The sequence below is a fragment of the Pleurodeles waltl genome, chromosome 1_2 (genome assembly GCF_031143425.1).
Source record: "Pleurodeles waltl isolate 20211129_DDA chromosome 1_2, aPleWal1.hap1.20221129, whole genome shotgun sequence".
NCBI classification, from domain to species: domain Eukaryota; kingdom Metazoa; phylum Chordata; class Amphibia; order Caudata; family Salamandridae; genus Pleurodeles; species Pleurodeles waltl.
Genome location: NC_090437.1, coordinates 1050348251 through 1050365440, shown reverse-complemented (window position 1 = coordinate 1050365440; position 17190 = coordinate 1050348251).

The window sequence follows — 17190 nt, the reverse complement described above, 5'->3', positions numbered from 1 at the left end:
GTTACATTAAATTCAACAGTGGCAAGTTGTTGGATTTATTATAACTTTTAATTTGACACTAAACTAATTTAGCTCCTTCCTTCTGAAAATAAGACTTTAATATTTGAAAATAAAGTCTGTCCATGTTCGCCTATGGAGCCCATTCACTACAATGGGGAAAACAAATTTAGCTATTTGTACCTCACCAGGGCTTATGAAACATATTGTATAAAGTCCTTGCTTATAGTTACACTGCACCCAGCCCTGGGGACACTTAGGGCCTACCTTAGGGGTGACTTATATGTAAAAATAAGGTAGCTTCGGACTGTGGAATTACCTTGAAGTACTTTTAATTCTGAAGTCAAATTGGGGTTAACTTTAACTTAAAAGCCAGGCCTGTCATTAGAATGATACTGGGCACCACATTAGTGCACCTAGGGGTGTACTACCTATTGTGGGTTCCCTAAGCCTACATGCCCTCCCATATACCAGGAACTAGACACAGGCCCTCGGACTGTTTAGCAGTGCCCAAGGCACCATCAGAGTCAGGAAAACACCAGCATAAGTGAAAAGTGGGTGCAAAAAGTTAGGGGGCGTCTGCAATCAGCCCAGTTTTCTCTCATTATATACCTGATTGGTATATTTAATTTACTAATAAGGCCCTAATAAAGTGCACCACATGATCCTTAGGCCTGCAAACTTGTTGCTAATAGTGGGCCAGCAGCACTACTTGTGTCACCTACTTAAGTAGCACTTTAAAACATGACCCAGGCCTGTCATTGAGGGTTGATAGCAATTTTACACTGCCATGGAGAACTGGCGTTTCAAATCCCTTGCCAAACCTTAAAGTACCCTTATATTACAAATACGTCAACCCCTAAGGTAGGCAGTAAGTAACACATAGGGAATGGTGCTATGTAATTAAAAGGCAGGTCATTTACTTTTAAGTTGTACATGTCCTGGTAGTGAAAGACTCTCAAATTCATTTTTCACTACTGTGATCCCTATTCCTAACATAGGATAACACCGGGGATTCATTGTTAAATTTAATAAGATGTAATTCCTGATTGAGAAAGGGTAGACCTGTCATGTTTATTACCAATGCAATTGTAATGATAAATTCTCCGTAATGATAAAGCCAGATTTATTGCTTCAATTTTGTAAATAACTCTTTTAGAAAGCTAGTATTGTCCTGCTCTTAGCCCTGTGTGCCTACAGCCTGTGTCCAATACAAGTCTGGGTGTTGTCTTTAGTGGGCTTGTGCATTCCCTCTAGACAGTCACACACAAAGAGAGCCTATGTGTGACTGAAGGGCCACCAACATCTTGATGGGTCATCCTGGGTAGGATGGGAGGAGGAAGCTGGCCACAACCTCGTACTTACACCGGAACAGGCTGTGTCCTGACCTCACACAAAGTACGCTGTGCCCCCTTGTAGTGAGTCTGGAGCCAGGGCACAAAGGGAGGACCTCTGTGCACTTCAAAGTGCTTCTTTGAAGTCTTCCCCACTTCAACAGCACCTACAAATGTCTGAACCTGTGCATACTCTGCCAGGAAGAAGGACTGTTGTGCCGCTACAAGGACTGCTACTCTGCTGGACTGCTGCTCTGGAAGAACTGCTTTCTTCCTGTGCTGACCTCCTGCCTGCTTCTCTTCTTTTCTGGATGAGAAGGACTGGACCCACAACTCGAGAACCTAGAACCTGAGTGAATCCAAGGGCTCAGTCTCAGTACACAAAAAGTCCTCCAACCCAATACCTACAGCACTTGGACTCTGCTATCGGAGAGGCTTACACTGCCAAGTGGTGCCAATTTAGTCCTAGGCCCTTGGAAGTGGGCATACAGTGCTGCTCCAATCTGTGCCGTTCGGAACTGGTGCATCTCCATTGATGCGTCACATCGCTGCTGCTGTGAGAATCAAGCACACTACATCTCTGATTATTTTACCACTACTAATACTATTAATAATTCATTTTCTGAAGTGCATAGCTACCTCAAATGAGGTGTCCCAGCGCTAGGTACAGCTATCTAAAGCCCTGCATGCAGCAAACAAGCTCCCCTTGATCCCACACTTAAGAACCAAGTTTTACCTGTTATTCCCATAACACACTCCGACTGAACCTGACGCACCGCTAGTGGCAATGCATTTCACAATTTTGGTGCCAAACAACTAAAAACTTCCACCTGTGCATGCTCTCTTTACTTTGGGAAAAGACACCATCTCCCCTGCTGATCTTAAGTTTCTCGCTGGTACATATGGTCAATCAATCAATCAATCAATCAATCAAAAAATGTATAGAGCGCGCTACTCACCCAGAAGGGTCTCAAGGCGCTGGAGGGATAAGAGGGGGAGAGACCGATTACTGTTCGAAAAGCCATGTCTTGAGGTGTTTACTGAAGAGAAGGAGGTTCTGAGTCTTGTGGAGGTTGGTGGGGAGGGAATTCCAGGTTTTGGGGGCGAGGTAGGAGAAGGATCTGCCTCCGGTGGTGGCGTGTTGGATGCAGGGGACTGTGGCAAGTACGAGGTCGGCAGAATGGAGGTGGTGAGTGGGAGTGTGGAAGTTCAATCTTTCATTGAGGTAGGCTGGTCCAGTGTTGTGGAGGGATTTGTGTGCGTGCATGAGGATTTTGAAGGTGATCCTCTTGTCGATCGGCAGCCAGTGAACCAAAGTTTGAAGGTACCATGGCCATTTATTATTAAACGCCTTGTGACAATAATACAAGGTTTTAAATGAAGACCTCTGCCACACCGGTAGCCAATACAGCTTCTTGAATGTGGCCCCATCAACAGATGCTTTGGAAGATTCAATGATAGAAGTGCACATTCTGCACTCTTTGGAGTCTCTTAATCTGGCCCTGTGTGACTCCAAGATACAAAACATTGCAGTAATTTAACCCTGATACAATCAGAGCTTGAACTAATGTATTTCTTGCTGAGTTTAGCAGAAGGCACAAACCTTTTCTCAACATCTTGAAATTTCCAAAGCATTTTCCTGACACTGCAGTAATTTAGCTGTTAAAAGACAGTTTTCTGTTAAACCAGATACCCAGGTTCTAAACCTTGAGTTTCGGATCCTGTAGTGGATCCAACCCTAGGGGCCACCATGCAGTGGACCAGATGCTTGAAAGATTGCCCAAGGTTTTAATCTTGGTTTTCCAGCATTGAGCTTAGTACAGTACTGGTCCATCCACCTGGCAACCTCTGCAAGGCAGAGGCACAAGGATGGAGCCACGTTGGATGAGTTCTGTGCCAGTATGGTGATAAGCTGTGTGTCATCCACATATGAGATGCTGGTAAACCCATAGCGTTTGATGACCTCCTAAAGCGGTCGCATGTAGACATTGAATAATGACGGACACAAAGACGAGCCATGACACACTACTTGTTTCAAATGGAGCACCTTTGACTGGTATGGTTTTAGTGATACCTGAAAGGTATTCACCTCTAAACAGAGGTGACCCAGCTCATAGCATTATTGCCCACTCCACATGTGAGGGGCAAAACCCGGATTGCATCATGTAGAGTAAATTGTGATTCTCTAAAAAGCTTGATGGTGTTGGTGCATCACTGCTGCTGATAGGATACAGAACACTGCATTGCTGACTGTGTGATACATTTCCTCCATTTCCCATGCATCCTCGACTCTGCATGGTTTGGACCCGATGTATCACCTTTATCTTCAGCATCAACGCCAATGCATTGCCTCCTTTGCTTCTCGCATCCTGTTCTCGACATAGATACAACTCTGTTTACTCTTTAAAAATTCTTATCTAGAGTTCTACTTATCAGATTTCTGTATTTTTTGTCTTGTTTTGTTCATTTAATTTGTCTTTATTTTTCTAACCAGACGTGGTATCTTTTGTGTGGTGTTTTCACTGTTTTTGAAACTGTGTTTGATGTGTTGCAAAATACTTAACACATTGTCTTTGAAGTTAAGCCTGACTGCTTTGTGACAAGCTACCAGAAGGTGAGCAGAGGTCAATTTAGGGTGGGTGGTAACTTAACTTGATTAGGATCATAGTTCCTGCTTAGACAGGGTGCATTTCTCTGTCAACCATAAATCCGATTTCTAACAATAGCATATGTAACCCTGAGAGAACACTTCTTCTTGACACTGCTAAGTTTCCCTGCTGAGTGTTGAGCTTCATGTTTGAGCACTCACATTGAATTTTAAACTTGATTTAGCTGATTCTGGTACTTTTGTCATAGTATGTGATACTATTTTGGATCTTTTTCCTTATAATCTTTAAATTCAGGCTGCATGATCATTTAAATATGTATGTGCTTACAACATGTTTTCATCAACTTTGCTGATTGACTTAATTTGTAACCTGACCTAAATCATTAACAAAACCCAGAAGGTTTGGACACCACCCTCCCTGTCATTCCTATGGTGGCAAATGGATTTTTCCACTGTATTTGAAATGTACAGTTCATGTTAGCTCCTTTTTCAGACTTCAAGTCAACCATCAAAGGTTCAAATGACCAAAGGGGGAAATCTTTTCAGTCACTTTACCAAGAGATTGTGACTTAAGAAACCATAATCTATCACATCCTTTTGAATATTGATGCATATTTGGATGTGTATCCTTCTTTGGGAATGAGCTTTATGTCCCCCTGTACAACATAAGTCTTTTTTAGTGATTTTTTGTAGCATGCTGTGAGTGGCCTGCCTGATTAAGTTGCAGATTCCAGACACTAGTGTAGTATGATTGAGCTTGTTCTTCTAGTTTGATGACAAGTGCTGTATACAATTTGAGGAGGGCAGATGTCTCTTGTTCCATATTCACTTGTCATTTATTCAGATTTGTGCAGGTTATTTCCAGTGCCTCCACATGTCATATACGATACTATATTCATCAACTGGTCAATTTTAATTTTTATAATTGTATGTTTCAAATGGGCCATTCAGACATGCACTTCACTATCTTCTCCGTTTTATGTGGACTGCTCTGCATAACTTCATGCATGTTCCTGCTTTCCCTAACAAGTTTTTATCCACTCAGTTGCTTACATCCATTGCCTTTAATAAAAACATGTGTTACTCTTTGCCTAGCAATTCTCCCTAAGCTAGCAATGCATATGGTATATCTTGCTGCAAGCACATTATTGCTTACATGCTGATTTATGAGGGATAAATGTAGGGATGGACCTTGTTGAGTATCTGGCCCTGTTGATAATATCAGCATGAAATTTTAATTACTGAAATACTCAATTTTGAATTATCTGACTCTTGTGTTTCAATTCTTTCTTCCAATTGCAGGTCGGTCAAAATAGTATCAGACGTTTATTGACTATGTATTTAACGCTTATTTAGCCAGACCCTCAGTTATTACAAAAACATCTGGTGACTTTGACCAAGATGGGGTCATTCACCTTGATGTGCAGCAATTCTTTCAGGATTTGGTGAAGTGAATGAGGAACTCTTGGGATTTTACAGAGGTGGTAGAGTCACATTTGTCCTAGTGAAAGTGTTTATTTCCAATATAGATGCAAATATGTTGTTTGGTCTGGTTCTTACTTACAATAATTTTGATGTTAACTGTTCACTTTTTCTCTTTGATGTACCCCTTTCTTCCTTGATATTTTTTCCTGTGGCTGCTCCTATGCTGATGTATAAGAGGGGGCAGCAGAGTGATTAATTGTGGTCTCTGGGAAATAGCTCACAGTGTGATATTAATAAAGTCTGTTTGAGCAGTGGCAGCGAACATAAATTAAAAGTGGTGGCATGGATGGGAGGGAGCATGGGGGAGAGCACGTGGGGGGAAGGGAGTGGTTATTATAAAAAAATCACTTACCTGGTGCTGCCGGCCGCGTTGCCCTCCTATGCTTCCTGATCTCAGCATCAAAGACTCCCTGTGCAATCCCTACGCTACTCTCATGCTATTACTTAGCATGACAGCAGTGCAGGATTGGCCTGAGCGGGCTGGTTTGCCATTTTCTCAGGCACAGGGAGTCTGTGCTGTTTCTCCAACCTGGCTGTCAAATATAGCTGAGTTGTAGGAACCTAACTTTGCATTTCTGTTTGGCTGGCCAAACAGACATGCACAGTTAAGGGCACACTCCACTCCCTCTTCCCTCCTCCCATGGCATGACCCGCACCACCATGCACAGGCTAGCTCAGCCAGTAGCTACAAAAATAAAACAATAGTGAAATATTGTTGTTTTATTTTTCTGCTGCTGGCTCTGAGCCAGTGGGGAGACGTTTTTTATGTTTTTATTTTTCTGCTTCTGGCACAGCAGTGCAGGAAGGGGCAGGGTTTGGCCACAGGAGGTGGGAGGGGGAGGAGGGGAGAGTGCACCTAAGTGCGCATGTGTGTTTGGCCGGCCTTCTGAGGCCCCCCCAAATACACATACACACTTAGGTTTCTCTAGGGACCCCAGGCTTGTGTCTGAGTGGCAGTGACTGTGGCTCAGACCAATCCTAATGCTGTTCACATGCTATGTTTAGCAAGTAAGCCGCTCCAGGATTGCTGGGAAGCCTTTGCTGGTGTTGCAGCAGTGAATACTGAGACATCACATTGACGAAGGAGGAGTGACGAGCAAGGAAGTGGCATCTCTAAAGGTAAGTTGAATTTCTTTTGTTTTATTTTTTATCTTCTCCCCTCCTGTCTGCCCCGCCCCTCCACTGGTGATTTGCCGGAGCCACCGCTGGACAATCCTCACTAGTTCAGTTTGAATGCTTGCTGGAGCGGCACACGTCCAGCAGCAGCTGTCGATACCGATACCCCGCATTTCCATGCTGACAGTACTCCAAACAGGTTTTTTATAGCAGCATATTAAATTACAACAGTACATGGTCACAAAAATGCAATAGATGCATTTATTGAAATTTTGGGGAGTGCCCTAATATCCATTGCTTTTATATTATATGCATGGGTTTCGAAAGGTGGAACAGTTTCCATATTTACTAATGACATATGGAGCAGAAATCATGCATATATATTTTTATGAGCAGATTGAACTATTTTGCCTCAAGAAGCAAAAACCCATCGTGGACCTGCAAATCTACACACTACACACTAAAGCTTGTGTTTTGGGAATTTGCGTGGTAAATTGATTAATTTACCTGGGATTATGATTGGTATGAAAAACCTGAACATACATTTTGAAATATTAATATTATCAGTTTGTTATCTATAGCTTTACATTTTAATCTCTAATGCAAAACTATAGATTACAAACTGATAATAGTGTAGTATATATTAGTTAATAGTATAAAATATTTTATGTTTGTTATCCACACTACGTAAGCATAATTGACCTTAATTAATAAAAAGTTACACCCTTGGGTGTGCGACGAAATGCAATATAGAGCTACGTACATTTATGTTGAAGCTTTCGTATGCATCATGTTGCATCGTGCGAGCGCCTGCACAAACCTTTCATAAATTAATAGGGTTAGAGGAGCAAACACATGATTAAAATATATACATTCATTATTTTGTAAATATTTTGTTGATAGTGATTCAAAATTCAGCACTAAATGTAATGTAAAATTTCAAAATGACCAGTCGGATGTAGCAAGTTAGGATGTAAATAGCAGCTTGAAAAAAGTACGAGTAGTGTCCTATGCAACACATTCTGACATTGGAGATTAAATGACACTCACTGAGACACAGCAAGCGTCCGATATGTCTGCCAATGTGTCTTTCCAGCTCTAAACATAATTCACAAATGCCAACAATAATACAACATATTGCCAATGATTTCGGCAAATATGTGCTCCACAATAGACTACAATAAACTCGCATTAGTGCAGAGTATTACATCTTAGAGGCATTCTGTTGACAGAAATTGAAACTGTTAGTACAGGTGTTGGATCTGCCTCAAAGCAGAAGTGACTGATCTAATGGTGTAAAATTGATTCTGACAGATCTTAGCCATGTCTGAGTTTTTAGCCTGAGCTGAAGGCAACACCACTGCTTTGTAAAGCTGGACCGCTGATCTGTCACTCCCTGACAATAGGAAGCTGCCCCGGAAGAACGAGGTCCAGTTTTAACAAGCACCTTCTTTTGCCAAGGAGAAACTGTATATTCTTTCTCCGACTCTTATCCACAACTCAGAACTTACATTTTCATTTAAGATTGGAAATGACATGCCCAGCACAATTTCAAATATAGGGCCACAAAAGTGGCGCATCACTAGTGATGCGCCACTTTTCTTGCGGCTACCTTGCGTCCCCTAATCCTACCATAGAAGGGGCGTATTTACAATACGGCGCACTATGGTGCATATTAAGGGCAATAGCGTCCCTTTTTTTGACTCTATTGTAACACTATATTGGATTTGCGTAAAAAAAAAAAAAATACTGTAATCCAGTTTAATGTTAAGAGGCCCATTGAAATCAATGGGAGTCTCATTTTAACGCCTGCTTGAAGCAGGCCGTAAAAACGATGCTAGAAATGGCGCAATGGAATCCTGTAGATTCCATTGTGCCATTTGTAGGGAACATCTAACAAGGTAACACCCCCTTTGCATACATCATGCATATATTATGCATGATGTGGCGCAGAGGGTTTACAAGGTGACACAAACCTAGTTTGTGCCACCTTGTAACTATGGCGCTATGGTAGTGGCCCATTAGCGTCACAAATGGCGCTAAGGGGCGCAAGGCCCTTGTAAATCTGGCCCATAATTCCTTTAATACACACCGTTTATAATAAACATTTGTGTAGCGAATTTCATTCTTTAATCAGTGTCTGCCATTCATAATGGCACAGTGCTATATTTACTGATAGTTTATTCTACAAATACATATTCACTGTGCAAAATAATTGCAAATTAAATATTTAATACTTTTCAGATCTCATTGTGTTTGACCATGTACAGTGCTCCCCTGCCTTTTGGCTATGTTCGCACTGGAGAAATACTATATACATATATATATATGAATATATATATATATAGAGAGAGAGAGAGAGCGCTATACATGAATACATACATATACACAAAATACTACATGATGTTATTATTTGCCTCTAAATTCGATTCATGTCTATTTTCTTTTAAATGTTCGTTTAAAACATGTAAGCACAAACACTTTGCATGATTCTTAAAATAAATATAACATTCTAATGATTAATCCAATAATCGAATAAACTCTTATCATTTTTTTTCAGTAAGCAAACAATATTCAGCTTATTGCATTTTGTTTTTAAATTATAAAGGAGATTTTACTGTTTTCAATCTTAATCATACTTGATAGCTACAATGGATCAATAGATATTCTAATAATGCAATAGTAAAATTATATTGCTAGCACAGTTGTAAGGTATAAAAGGTCCTATTGCTGCACCTACTGACATAAATACCTGAAGATGCTTACATATATTTCACACCAGGTAATGTTTCAATGGGACTTTTCAAAGTTTTGAATTGCTTTACCCGTGGTATGTCTATGTAATGTTCATGGGATCTACAGCAAACACTGGAGTTACCTAATAACTCCAAGCCTGACTAGACTGATAGACATGTAATGGTATATCGCATCCTTCATTTACAAAAATTCCCATTGTAATGTTTGCGTAAAGAAAGTCAGACGATACATTTGAATCCACCAGGCATTTTCAGAGGAATACAAGATGGTCTTGAAAAAGACCTTCATTAGGAGTCGTCAATTACTTATAAATGTAAAAGCCCAACTGATTAGATGACATTTTACTAACTGTGGCACTATATCAAGTTATATTTAGTGCAGCAGTCCAAAATGATCTCCATCCAAATTCAGTCGGATGATCCCTAAATGTGTTATCTCTATAGCCCGATTTTTTTATTAGAACACATATTTCTAAAGAAACATAATTCTATCAGTTAATAATGGAAGCCAAAGAGTGGATCCATATGTTAGAAAAGGAACTATTGTGTCATGAGAGATAGCAACTACTGGTTGCAAAGAACGGCTGACATGTTTGTAATGACAGCAACAAAAGGCTTTCCCTATGGTTTTCATGTCTGTCAGCATCTTCTAATGTAGGTCAAAGTCTCATGAGATGATTTCCAGTGACGGATAGGAGCAAAAGATTCTTTCCCACTAAATTTAGCACTCTTTTAGAGCTAATCTGATTTGTTAGGATCGTGCAAGTAAAGTGAAGTTATGCTTCTAGTAAAAAAGTCACCATCAGGTAATTGGTTTGAGTAGCAAATGTCTCTTAGCACATTTTCAGTTTGAAGTAGTTTCCAAAACTCAAAATCACATTCAAAACTCCATAATGTGAAATTGTGAGTAAAGTCACAAAATTTGATTAATGTGAAATTTTAAGACGTGCCACAAATTTGACATAATTAGTAATTCAGTAATTAGGCAAAACTTTGTCAACATAATTTGTATTTCTACCTGGTCTAATGATTAGCCATCGACCCTGAAAGTTACTCCACTCAAAGGTCAAAAACTTGCTTTTAAAATTGTTAATCTTTAAAACATAAATGTACTTATTTATCCAATCCATCAAAAATGGATTGTTTTACCAGTTGAATGACACATCTATAGACCATCTAAAGGATACAACCCACTTATCCTAGGTCTAGTTGAAGTTGCTGTTGCTCAACCAAGCCGCCGAGACAATGTGTAGTTGTAGAAAAATCTTGTATATCTAGTCCTTTGGTAGTGGGTGAGGCCCCTCACAGTGATACGTAAAGCCCATTAACCTCTACTTACGGACTATGCGTCAGCCTTGTCATCGAAGCTGTTGGGGGCACTTCCAAGTTGAGGATCAGGAAACAAACCTGCCACACAGAAGGAGGAGTTCAGGACAGTGAGATCCAAAAGATCAGTTGGTTTTATTATCTCTTTCTGATGCAGTCGTTCGCTTTCCAAGTGAACATCTTCTGGAACACTTGACAAGGACACGGACAGAGGACGTTAGTAGTTGTTAATCTTCTTGTGTGCATCCTGAAGTATTAATATGCCAACTTTTGCTGGGCTTTTGCTTTTGCATTTTTTATTATAAACCCAACTGGATAGCACTTGGTATGACTCTAAGAGCATCAGTGCTCAGTGTTGCAGTTTATCCGTTTTAAGGATGGCAACTTGGCACTATTTACAATGTTGTTGAATGCACACATATATGATGTCTTGAGCCTGTCTTATCATTTCAGGCAACATGATTTTGAATTCCGGCGATCGGAGTTTTATTTTTATTGTATATACATTTTAACTTAACATTTTAAGTTTGCAAGCTGCTGTTGATTAAAAAAGCAAGGACCTGCTAAAGGTATCAGTCAGTTAAGGAATGAGGTAGCTCGGCAGGTTTGCCCATCTATGCCGTCCCTGAGTTTCAGTTTTGCAGCTGATCATTTTGCATCTTATTTGTAGACATGCTCTGGTGCGCCCGGGTGCTTGTGCGTATTAGGCGTGAGGGAGGCCTGCACTGCTGCTATTCATGTTTTTAATGGTTTGTGCAAACCAGGCTTATACAGCCCTGCTCTCTGTGTGAGAGGGTAGCTTGGGCTGATACTGCAAGAGCTCTACCTGATTTTTGTGAGGAAGAGTTGCTCTGCTACTTCCCATGCTGTACATGTTTTCTATAGTGTCAGGGGGCATGCATTGAACTTCCATGTACTGTGCATTTTCTAAGTGAAGGAAACTTGAATTGCTTTCGTTAGTAATGCTGATCCTGTGCACTGCAAAGGACTATTTCACTGCTGCTACCTGTGATGGACCTATACTATACCTATACTCTTCAGTGCATGTGGGAATCTTATACTTCTGTTTGTGGTGTAGATGGTTTTGTATGTGCGACTTTCAATGATGTTACATGTACAGTACCTATTGTTGCACTGCTGCTACCTGTGCTGTTCCTGTACCCTCAGAGGAAGCTTCCTCTGTTGTTACCATTGTCATTGCTTCTTGTTGCATGGGCTGAAGTGTCCACTGTTACCCCTGCTCCCCAATGCACAAATAGAGACACAATTCTGACCTCAGTACTCAGTAATAAACTCATAAATAACCTTGAGATGAGCCTAACTGATCAAGGTTGAGTTGAATAGGGAGTAAATGACTGAACTTATTGTCAGTGTGAGACAGTGAAAAGGAGCAAATTTACATACATACCAGTAGAAAAAGGAAACAATAAGAGATGTGGACAAAGGGAGTATTGGGGTTAGAGAAAGAATGAACATGAGAGTGTAAACATTTGGGTTATTGGTTGGGGGGGTGGAAGCTCCACTCAAGCAGCAACCACAATCCTTGTCAGGTTGAACCACAAAAGTCTCTAAATAATTGATTAACCTGTGCTAAACCCACTGATAGCTTGGCAGAAAAGCAGTCAGGTTTAACTTAGAGATAATGTGTAAAGTATGTATGAAACACACAAACATTAATACAGTGCAAACACAACACAAGGAAAATCCCCATTTTTTTTTAGAAAAATAGAGTACATTTTATTAAATAAAATTACACCAAAATGACAAAAATCCAATCAGTAGAATAAGAGATAGGTAATGTCAACTTTTCGGTTACAAAAATAGCTCTAAGAACAGTAGTATTCAAAGAACAGCCCATGGTATGCTGACGGCCTGGCAGACATTTCCTTCCAGCCCTCAGGTCTCCCCCGGGACCCCTGGTTGCAGCAGAGAAAGCTGCTTGAGTTACAGTATTTGGGTAATTCTGCTAGCCAAGCAGGACCATTTTATGGTTCTGGGCTTTGTTTTTAAAGTTAGTCCATGTTGTTTAATGAGCAAGGCTGCCCTGCTCATGGAAAAAGCTAAAATGACTGTAGAAAAAAAGCCTAGAGTTGGAAAAGCTTTCAAAAAGATGCATATTGTTTATGCTTTTCTGGGTTTGTACTCTGTTTCAACAGCCAGTTCAGCTTGTACTTTCAGCAAAGGATCGCTGGTCATAGGTGAAAGCATTCCTGAGAGGTGAGTGGAGGTGCATAGAAAAGGTAAGGAAACTGATCATGAGTACATTGGGGTAGGGTCAGTGAGTGTGGGTAAGGGGAGGGCAAAATGGCAGTTAAGATTAACAAAACATTCTGTATCTATATTGCTGGTTTCATAACCAATGGGTGACAGAACGTAAAATGTGCAAAAAGACTTGAAAGTATTTTCTAGTAATCTTTGGAAAAGGTGTGTTTTTTTTTTTCATTATCATAATACCGCACCATACTCTGGCCCTCATTACAACATTGGTGGTAAAAGCCGCTTACCGCCGCGCAGAAGACCGCCAACACACGGTATTTCGCCACAGCTATTATGACCCACATCTCGGAATCTGACATAATACAGGCACCCACACAAGTCCGCCACACAAAAGGTCAGTGTTAAACTGGCGAAAACAAAACCTCCACCGTCACGGCAACGGAAATACGCCCACACTATCACGACCCACGAATCCACGCGGCGGTCTTTCAACCGTGGTATTCCATTGGCGGTACACACCGCTGCGCTCAAAATACACACACACATACAAAACACCGCCACATTGGACAATTCGAAATACACACACCTGAGACACATACACACACCACTCCCACACACCCATTACAATATAAAACACACACCCACATCACCCACAAACCCCTACTACCACCATTACAGAGAGAAGGCCAGAGAGAGACACCACCATCCACAAACTAGCATCCACAGGCACTCAACACCATCACCCACACAGCTTCCACGCACAAAACACCACACACCACTACATATCACCACACTTATCACCATACACACCACTCCACACATCACCTACACCACCCCATGGCATGGCAAAGACACCCCAGGTTCTCGGAGAAGGAGCTCAGGGTCATGGTGGAGGAAATCGTCCGGGTAGAGCCACAGCTATTTGGAGCACAGGTGCAGCACACCTCAATTGCAAGGAAGATGGAGCTATAGAGAAGAATAGTCGACAGGGTCAACGCAGTGGGACAACACCCAAGAAATCGGGACGACATCAGGAAGAGGTGGAATGACCTACGGGGGAAGGTGCGTTCCGTGGTCTCAAGACACCACTTGGTGGTTCAGCGGACTGGCGGCGGACCCCCACCTCCTCCCCCACAACTAACAACATGGGAGGAGCAGGTCTTGGTGATTCTGCATCCTGAGGGCCTCGCAGGAGTCGGTGGAGGAATGGACTCTGGAGAGTCAAATCTTAACTAATATATCCCCCACCCTTCCTGCATGCCATCACAAACTCCTACCCGTACCCTCACCCTCAGCACTCCACCAACTCACATATACCCCACTATCACAAACCACCCATCCCAACACCAAGCCCTGCATGCAACCCCAATGCATGGACACCCGTCACAAAAGCATGCTCACTGCACATACCCATACAACCCCCTAAACCATCATCACACAAGTCCCCACATAGGAATGCAAGCACTGGGGTACACCGGTCACCCACCCATTGCCCACCATGACACACACAGATGCAATAATTAAGCTTTTTCACCTCTGCAGGACCACTACCCAACGTCACCAGACAGGAGGGTCCAGACATCTCCACCCCACGCACAGAAGAGGCCCACAGTGATGACAACAGCTCTGTCCAACTGGATCCAGATGACCAGCCCGGACCATCGTGGGCCTCGGGACAGTCGGTTCCCCTAGCACAGGCACAGGCCACCAGAGACCTTCCACCCTCTGGTAACACCAGCACAGCACCCACCCAGCTGGCCCATACCTCCGTACCCAGGACACATCAATCAGCTGTGTGTCCACCACTACAGGGAACTCAGGATAACCCACTACCCCAACACCAACAGGGACCTGGGGGCAGTGGCAGTGGGCACACGGTCCAGGGGACGGAGGCCCAGGAACACAGGGGAACTGGGAGGGCTGCTGTACGACAGGGGGCGGACAGGCCAAGGGAACCCACTCTCCACAAGGCCCTCTCCTCCATCATGGGAGCATACCACCACTCCCAGGAAACAATGGCAATGGTCCTGGCCAAGTTTCAGGGGACCCAGCACATGCAGGAGGAACAGTATCTGGGCTTCAGGGAGGAACTCAGAACCATCAGCTCCGCCCTGAGCACCATCGTAGGGGTGCTGAAGGAAATACTAAACACCAGGAGGGACACTGTGGCACTCCAAGGGGCCCCTGACACTAGCATGGACGATTAACTGCCCGCCACCTCCACCGGCGCTAGTGGACAGGAGGCACCGCCACAGGACCAACACACCAGCACCCCACCCCCTGCAGATGGAGAACCACCCCACAAGTGGTCCCTGAGATCCAGGAACAAGACAGAGCACGATGCCAAGACCCCCGCCAAGAAATGAGACCACCTTGATTGTCAACCCACTGTCCCACTTTGTCACCCTGTCCATATTGGAACTGCCCCAGCTTCACTTCCTATGACCATATGGGCAATGAACCTATGAGACAAATAGACTGGACTCTGCCATGGACACTCCTCCGCCATCACCCCTCACAATTTAACTTCCCCCTCCAATATTTTGCATTTGAATAAACACACCTAAAGCACCAAGATCTGGAGTCTGTCTGTGATTTTGAAATAGTGTATTTGCAATTACATTGACAAAATTTCCAGGAAATAGTAATGTCAACATACCTATGTCACACAGCTCTAGTCCCTGAGGAATGTAAGCAGATGAAACACGTTGGGACCCACACCTGTGAAACCATAAGGGAAAGTGACTCAGTGACCATACACTGGGTGAAATCGACAGACAGGATAGAGGTAGAAGTGTAAAAGTACTTGTAGTAGGCAGGAATGTATTCTCACCTGTGTTTCACTGGAAATATTGCTGGATGACTGAGTCCCTGTTGTCAATGTCTTCTTCCTCTGCTTCCTCCTCATCACTGTCCACAGGCTCCACAGCTGCCACAACACCGCCATCTGGACCATCCTCCTGCAGAAAAGGCACCTGTCGTCGCAAAGCCAAATTATGAAGCATACAGCAGGCCACGATGATCTGACACACCTTCTTTGGTGAGTAGAATAGGGATCCACCTGTCAAATGGAAGCACCGGAACCTGGCCTTCAGGAGGCCGAAGGTGCGTTCGATCACCCTCCTAGTCCGCCAGTGGGCCTCATTGTAGCGTTCCTCTGCCCTGGTCCTGGGATTCCTCACTGGGGTCAGTAGCCATGACAGGTTGGGGTAACCAGAGTCCCCTAATAGCCACACCCGGTGCCTCTGTAGTGGACCCATCACATAAGGGATGCTGCTATTCCGCAGGATGTAGGCGTCATGCACTGAGCTAGGGAACATGGCATTAACATGGGAGATGTACTGGTCTGCCAAACATACCATCTGTACATTCATCGAATGATAACTCTTCTGGTTCCTGTACACCTGTTCACTCCTGTGGGGGGGGACCAAAGCCACATGGGTCCCATCAATGGCACCTATGATGTTGGGGATATGCCCAAGGGCATAGAAGTCACCTTTCACTGTAGGCAAATCCTCCACCTGAGGGAAAACGATGTAGCTCCGCATGTGTTTCAGAAGGGCAGACAACACTCTGGGCAATACGTTGGAAAACATCGGCTGGGACATCCCTGATGCTATGGCCACTGTTGTTTGAAAAGACCCACTTGCAAGGAAATGGAGCACTGACAGCACCTGCACTTGCGGGGGGATTCCTGTGGGATGGCGGATTGCTGACATCAGGTCTGGCTCCAACTGGCTACACAGTTCCTGGATTGTGGCAGGGTCAAACCTGTAGGTGATGATCAAATGTCGCTCCTCCATTGTCGACAGGTCCACCAGCAGTCGGTACACCAGAGGATTCCGCTATCTCCTCACATGTCCCAGCGGACGGTGCCTATGAAGGACAACAGCGAGCACAGAGTCAAACAACTCAGAGGTATGTACCCACAGTATGCACAGAACACCAATCATACACAAAATGTGGCCTGTATGTGTGTTGAGACTAGGCCTAGGTATGTGTGACGCAGTTGGTAATTAGGCCATGTGGGCCCCTGAAATGGCGGCTGCGTGACCTCTAAAGTGGGACAATGGGATGTGAGGTAACTGTGCTGGCGTTGTACACCGTTGCGGTAGTCGGGCAAAGACCACAGCGCAATGCTGCATTGGTTAACATTGGACCCTATGGGTCCCAGGAGCCAATGACTATGTACGTCGGCGGTGATGGTACGCACCGGCGCGGACGTGACCGCCGCGGACCTGACCGCCATTTTCTAACTGTTTAATCACTCGATACCTGATCTTCGACAGGAGAGGACCTACACTGCAAGTACTGCTGTGACCTCGGTCTGGAAGAGACAATGGCTCGTGCA